Source organism: Hyperolius riggenbachi, chromosome 1 (assembly GCF_040937935.1).
Source record: "Hyperolius riggenbachi isolate aHypRig1 chromosome 1, aHypRig1.pri, whole genome shotgun sequence".
Taxonomy (NCBI): Eukaryota; Metazoa; Chordata; class Amphibia; order Anura; family Hyperoliidae; genus Hyperolius; species Hyperolius riggenbachi.
The window spans coordinates 356,220,669-356,228,536 of NC_090646.1; the positions used below are offsets into that span (position 1 = coordinate 356,220,669).

A 7,868-nucleotide genomic window follows, 5' to 3' on the forward strand; every position below is an offset into this window, starting at 1 on the left:
GTCGGGTTAACATCCTGCCGGCGCTTCCGTATGGCCGGCGGGATGTTGCGGCGGGTGAGCGGAGACAGGCGCCGGCGGAGGATCGTGTCACGGATGACGCGATCGCTCCGCCCATGCCCCTACAAGGACCGCCGCCATTTGTCAATACGGCGGTCCTTGCGGGGTCCACTTCCCGGCCGCCAATTGTCAATACGGCGGTCGGGAAGTGGTTAACTAAGGGCTGTTGCATAACAAATAATAGGTTGATAAAATACAGCATTCGGTATTTTAAATCTTTTTATATGAATTTACTAAGATTTTCACACATGCGGTAATAGTTCTGTAATTTACTAAAAAAAAACATGGCCTCAATTCACTAAGATGTGTTCGGTAAAAAGCAGAAGTCTAACCAGCTGTGGATCTTGGCAGCAAGCTGTGCTCTGCTACAGTTATGTTCTCTCACTTCTGGCCAGAGCTGTGACGATTCTTCTGGTACAAGTGGTCTGCCTAAGCACCGTTGCTGCTTTTGTCCTGTTGCAGAGTAAAAGGCATCACTTTACGCTGCATACCTCCTCTAGTCATCCTGATTCTCTGTAGTGAAAAGGGGAAATAAATAAATCAATATATTGCAAAGTGAGAAATTAAAACATAGAAGAGATCAATAAATGATTGATATTTGCCATGTAATTTGTTCATATTGTTTGATCCACAATCAGCCCGCGCGTAATCATCTTTACTACTGGCAGATATGAAAAAAAACAGACAGCACCAACTGCTTTTATCTATAACCACGCCCACTAACAATGCGACAGACTAAAAGCTCTTTTTTTTTTGTAGCTACCGGTATACATATGCACAGAGGGAGATACTTATTGCTTGGCAGTTGAAAACAACCATTAGTTCTCACAATGCAACAAGGTTCCCTCAGTGTGATGCAGGACCTAGGTCCTGACATAACACTGTGGGAGGGGTTTCACCACAATATCAATTTTGTTTACTTTGTGATGTCCCACCCAGAAGTACATCAGTACAAATGGAATGAGTAGTAGGACTGAGTGGCTCCTTCTATTGGCTGTCTCCTTTGCCTTTTCATTTTACTGAATGGCTGATTGTTACCGACAGCTCCAGGCTGTAGGTAAAATACAGAACATTCATTTATTTTTACCGAATCCTCTATAATAAAACCCCTATGTCTCTGCTTCCCGTGTGTGTGTGTGGGGGCGGCCAGCTGGGTGGACATGTCCGCAGGTGCGGACAGGCGGGTGCACGTGCACGAGGCAGGCAGGGGTGCGCACATGCGTGCTGGCAGTGGTGACGGACCTAGCCCGTTTGTAAAAGGGCTAAGGTCACTAGTGCTCTAATAATTGTTTTTTAGTTAGAACTGACTGCAACTGATTCAGTGTGAATGGACCCTTATAAATAGAGGGATCAAAGGCTGACTGTATGTTACACTGGTAAAAATGTGTTTACAGTCAAGTATTATGGATTTGTGAAGGAGAGGTGTGTGTGTTCTGCTGAACGCTAGAATGCTGCAAAGAGAATTTATGGTTTTGAGCTCTAGCAGGGATCCTGCTGTTCATAGCTTAATAAGAACTGTGCAGACATAGTCATACAACTAGCATGTCCACGGATTCTCAAGGTGCATTAGTTCTTGCTGCACAAATATGGAAGGACAGGTGAATTAGAAAGTGAGTGTGTAATGTTCATATAATGAAAAGATTTCACTTCCCATGGCAGTGCCGAGCAATATCAAAACTGGAACTTGGCTCAAAATAATTATATGTTCCTGTCATGGGCATAAATGAAATACAACAGGCCCTGTAGCAAAAACCCTGCAGGCTGGGCCCCAGGCCCTGTCCTCCCTTCCCCCCCGATATAGCAGAGCAGCGGCAAAGGAGCTTGATGCTCAAAAGCCTATCTCCTAGCCTATCTCCTTGTGGCTCCCGCCTCTGTATGTCATGTGACATGCATCGGAAGCCACAAGGTGATGGATGGATCTCCGAGGGTTGGTACTTAAATCTATGTTCTTAATGCTGTAAAATCTATGTACAGGTTTAGGCTAAGGCTTATTGTCACAAAATACTAACTGCTAGTAGTGTATAGCTTATGAAAATCAAAATAAGTCTTACTAGACTCAATGGTGTATCCTCTATATATTTAGAGCATGAATAAATTGAATTTTTGTCCAGACAGTTTTAATTATGCAATTAGTTACCCATTATTTAGTGGCAAAAAGCTCCATGGACTGCTATCTTCAAGTAATGAATACGTCCTGTCATAAATATTAATGATCTGCTCCACTGAAGCTTTTGATCTCTTGTGATCTTTCAACCAAATGAACCAACCATCCTTGTGTTCCAGTCTCATAAAAGTTGTTTAGTTTACTTGAGGTGCAGTTTTTAGAATATAGTGATTACCCAAACAACTACAGAGAATATATAACTTATCCATTTGTTAAATAAAACTATAGACATAAATGATTATTATGTAATTTATCTTTAACATGTGCATTCAAGCTTTCTGTAAGCTAGGTTATTGGTCTCCAAATGTCATTAAAGAGAACCCGAGGTGTGTTTAAAGAATGTTATCTGCATACAGAGGCTGGATCTGCCTATACAGCCCAGCCTCTGTTGCTATCCCAAACCCCACTAAGGTCCCCCTGCACTCTGCAATCCCTCATAAATCACAGCCATGCTGTGAGGCTGTGTTTACATCTGTAGTGTCAGTCTCAGCTGCTCCCCCGCCTCCTGCATAGCTCCGGTCCCTGCCCCCTTCCTTTCCCTCCAATCAGCAGGGAGGGAAGGGATGCAGGCGGGGACTGGAGTTCTGCAGGAGGCGGGGAGAGCAGCAGACTGACACTATAGAGATAAACACAGCCAGCTCTGACAAGCTGTTTGTCAGCAGCGTGGCTGTGATTTATGAGGGATTACAGGGTGCAGGGGGAGCTTAGGGGGGTTTGGGATAGCAACAGAGGCTGGGCTGTATAGGCAGATCCAGCCTCTGTATGCAGATAATATTCTTCAAACCCACCTCGGGTTCTCTTTAACCACTTGAGGACCCACCCTTTACCCCCCCTTAAGGACCAGCGCTGTTTGTTGTGATCTGTGCTGGGTGGGCTCTGCAGCCCCCAGCACAGATCAGGGTGCACGCAGAGCGATCAGATCGCCCCCCTTTTTCCCCCCCTATGGGGATGATGTGCAGGGGGGGTCTGATCGCTCCTGCGTGCAGGCTAGTTGCGGGGGGGGCACCTCAAAGCCCCCCTCCGCGGCGACATTCACCCCCCTCCCTCTCCTACCTCTCCCTCCCGGTGATCCGGGCTGCACAGGACGCTATCCGTCCTGTGCAGCCAGTGACAGGACGTCCCCTGTCACATGGAGGCGATCCCCGGCCGCTGATTGGCCGGGGATCGCCGATCTGCCTTACGGCGCTGCTGCGCAGCAGCGCCGTACAATGTAAACAAAGCGGATTATTTCTGCTTGTGTTTACATTTAGCCTGCGAGCCGCCATCGGCGGCCCGCAGGCTATTCACGGAGCCCCCCGCCGTGATTTGACAGGAAGCAGCCGCTCGCGCGAGCGGCTGCTTCCTGATTAATCAGCTTGCAGCTGGCGACGCAGTACTGCGTCGCTGGTCCTGCAGCTGCCACTTTGCCGACGCACGGTATAAGCGTGCGGTCGGCAAGTGGTTAAACTGGGCATGGTATACCAGAGTCAATAGCACAACCCCAGTTTAAAGACACTTAAGACTGAAATGAAACCCTAATTTTCTTATATATTATTAATTTAGCCACCATTATTTTGGGGGGAATGACCACCAAGCATGTAGACAGGAAAAAACTTATGGTGGAAGGCGGTGTACACCTTCCGAGGGGGGTTAGAATAACTATTTTGGTATATCAATATTCCCATTCCTGCTAAGCGTTAGAAACACATAAAAAAACCAAACACCATATTAAGTCACTATAATAAAAGCATTTCCTAAATAAAAAAAAAAAAATACAGTACTTAATGTAACACCCCACACTTGAACTCTGAGTGAGCTGTCCCAAGTGTTGCAATCCTCTGTGTTCTTTCTTAAAATCCTGATTTAAGCACTCCATCTGCTTCGCTGCGCTATGCCACACTGGTGAAAGGGATACTGAACTTAAAGAGAAACTCTGACCAAGACTTGAACTTTATCCCAATCAGTAGCTGATACCCCCTTTTACATGAGAAATCTATTCCTTTTCACAAACAGACCATCAGGGGGCGCTGTATGACTGATATTGTGGTGAAACCCCTCCCACAAGAAACTCTGAGGACCCTGGTACTCCTGGCAGTTTCCTGTTTGTGAACCTTGTTGCATTGTGGGAAATAGCTGTTTACAGCTGTTTCCAACTGCCAAAAATACATGCAGCAGCTACATCACCTGCCAACAGAAAAAATGTCACCATGTAATAAATGTCAGAATGTAAATCAGGGATTTAAAGGATTTTACAATGGGCAAACACTGACTAAATCATTTATACATAATTATTGTAAAAATGAAGCACTTTTTTTATTACATTATCTTCACTGGAGTTCCTCTTTAACTACTAGCCGACCGTGTCACGCCGATTTACAGGAGATCGCGTGCAGGGTGCGCGTGCATCTCCTGCTTGGTGGGCGGAGCGGAGCTCGGAAGACTGTTAGACGGCATAACCGCCGTCTAATTACATGTACATCGCTGCGATCTGCAGCAGCGCTGTACTGGGGACAGCCGTGTGACACGGCTGTCCCCTCCTGAGACACAGAGGTGATCGGCTGTCATAGACTGAAGCCTATGACAGCTGATCACAGGGATTTGGCTGGCAGGGGGAGGGAGGGGGGGTCCTGTGTCTCAGGAGTGTGACACGGCTGTCCCCTCCTGAGACACAGAGGTGATCGGCTGTCATAGACTGAAGCCTATGACAGCTGATCACAGGGATTTGGCTGGCAGGGGGAGGGAGGGGGGGTTACAGTAGAGAAAAAAAACACATTTATTTTTATTAAAAAACACACACACACAAACAAATAAACAAACATTGGGAGCGATCAGACCCCACCAACAGAGAGCTGTTGGTAAGGAGAAATGGGGGGGGGGGGGGGAATCACTTGTGTGCTGTGTCGAGTGGCCCCGCAGCTTGGCCTTAAAGCCGCAGTGGCCAATTTAATGCAAAATGGCCTGGTCTTTAGGGGGTTTAACACTGAGGTCCTCAAGTGGTTAAGCATCTTCAAATCTCCTGCTAGGGTTCCTCATTGGTCCGTTGTTCTGGACCAATGAGATTCTATTCTTCCTGTGTCTCACTCTCTGACCATGTGTCCTGTGCTGCTATTGCTCAGGTTGTGGATCTCACTCTTTTCAGCTCAACCTGCATGAGGTACAAGGAATTAAAAAAATACTGAAGCGGCGCAATGACAAATAAGTGAGATACTCACCTATGGATAGTGAAGGCTCTTGATCCCATAGAGCCTGCCCGTTCTTTGCTCTGTGCCATTGCTCCAGCGCCAAACCCTGGTGAAGTTCTTTGACCAGCTTGGTCAAATATGTTTTCAGTCCTCCTCAGGCAGTGTTCAGAAGGACTCACATCCCTGAGTACTTCCAAAGACTAGCAGAACTGTATTGAAAACATTCAATTCCAGATTCACGGATGTGCCCATCTTCAGAAATACTTAGGAACGTGAGTACTTCCATAGACTGCCAAGGCGTTCCAAAGGCACAGAACTAGGGGACAGCAGTAGAACAAGGGCACAAAGCAAGGGCCAGGAAGCCTCTACGGGATCCAGAGCTTTCCCTCTCCTTGGATATCTCACTCATTTTTGCACACTGCTGTAGTATTGCTTTTAGAGGTTGGGGTAGGGAGGATATTTACAGAAAAAAAATTGTAAAAAAACCCCCCAAATAATTACAAATACAGGAAGAAAAACAGTTTAATACTATTGTCTCCCCAGAGATCAAATGCAAAGCTGCGCACTGCAGAAACTACTTACAAGAATTCTGGGCGTCAGTCCTCTTCACTTCCTGCAGCTGCCAGCTACTCTGCTGCATCCGCATAAGGAGATGTACAAGGATGCAGAAGTTTCTGCTGCGCGCTGCTCTGCATATATTATCACCTGTATAGAGCAAAGTGATCAGTGTAGTGCTCATCTGCCTTCCTTTTTTACATGAAACAATGCCTCCCCACATCTGAATTCAGTATCTGGATCGGGAGAAAGGAATGCTGGAGGGTAGGAACACACTAGGCAGTACCGCTAGCATTGTGGAAAGTGCTAGCATTTTTGCCATTAAGGAAAATCTATGGGCCACATATAAAAACACATAGGTGCATTTTACAACGTTCATAATTTTCAATAACGCATGTAAACCGCACATGGAGACGCAGAGGAATGTTTATTTACCTGTGTTTTGTTTTTTTAATGATACTGTATTTTACTCCATTGATAATGAGAAAATATTGAAAAAACACGTAACGGTAACGCACGAAAACGCATAAAAAATGCAAACGCGAAACTCAATTGCAAACGCAAAAACATACCGAAAAATTTAAAAACCTACAGGGCAGAGAATTCGTGGTTTTCTGTCCTGCCTAGTGTGCTCCTGGCCTAAACAATAAAAATATGATGGATCATATGTTTACAGATTCCCGTATGCTAGAAAATCATACAAGTAATTCTTGTAACTGAATCAGGCCTCATGATACAAACTGTGAGAGTGTTGGGAATAGCAATACCAATTGCAGATCACTCTTTATACATTATAGTGCTACACCAGTATAGTGGTTTAACCACTTGATGACCCAGCCTTTACCCCCCCTTAAGGACCAGCGCTATTTTTTGTGATCTGTGCTGGGTGGGCTCTGCAGCCCCCAGCACAGATCAGGATGCAGGCAGAGCGATCAGATCGCCCCCCTTTTTTCCCCCCTGCGGGGATGATGTACTTTTTTCCCCCCTGGCTGGCATGTTGCGGGGGGGGGTTCACCTCAAAGCCCCCCTCCGCGGCGAAATTCCCCCCTCCCTCTCCTACCTGCTTTCCCCCCGGTGATCGGGGCTGCACAGGTCGCTATCCATCCTGTGCAGCCAGTGACAGGCTGTCCCCTGTCACATGGCGGCGATCCCCGGCCGCTGATTGGCCGGGGATCGCCGATCTGCCTTACGGCGCTGCTGCGCAGCAGCGCCGTACAATGTAAACAAAGGAGACAAATGTCTCCTACGTTTACATTTAGTCTGCGAGCCACAATCAGCGACTCGCAGGCTTTTCACGGAGACCCGCTCCGTGATCTAACAGGAAACGGCCGCTCACGCGAGCGGCCTTTCCTGATTAATTAGGGAGGCACCTGGAGACGCAGAGCTGCATCGCTGGTCCTCCAGCTACTACTTTGCCGCCGCACGGTATGAGTGTGCGGTCGGCAAGTGGTTAAAGCTCTAAATCATCTCTTCTCAAATTCAGAACTGGGCTTTTTTTCACAAAGCCAAATAATGAGAGTTCATTATACCTCAAACAGAGATCTTGTTCTGAAATTATTTTTTCAGGTACATCTGTAATATTGCCATTGCTGGAAGCCAGACTAATTTCAATGTGGCTACAATCATAAGTCATTTGCGGTCCCTTTCCTTTAGAAAATACACAAGTGCAAACATTTACATCGCTATGGTAACCATTGTTAACAGACTTCCCAACAGAGCACAGAACAGCAATCTTTATTGGTACAACTTTACTCCAACAACTCACTGCTCACGCCATGCGTTTAAAGGCACATATAACCAATTCTCATATGAACTATTTTCATTTATGTTGTCCCTAACATTATTACATTTACAACACAGCAGAATTTTCTGCATAACACATAAGCAAAAGCAATAGTGTGGTTATTGATTAAGTGCATTTTTCCCTCTCT

General features: G+C 46.2%; 1 long non-coding RNA gene across 1 annotated transcript; it reads right to left on the bottom strand.

Moving 5' to 3' along the window:
* Positions 1–263: 263 nt before the first annotated feature.
* LOC137514168 (uncharacterized) lies at positions 264–7,584 on the bottom strand. The gene is made up of 3 exons (XR_011020529.1): positions 7,467–7,584; positions 5,965–6,087; positions 264–570 (listed from the first exon to the last, which is right to left on the bottom strand). It is a non-coding gene; the product is annotated as an uncharacterized lncRNA (long non-coding RNA).
* Positions 7,585–7,868: the final 284 nt, after the last annotated feature.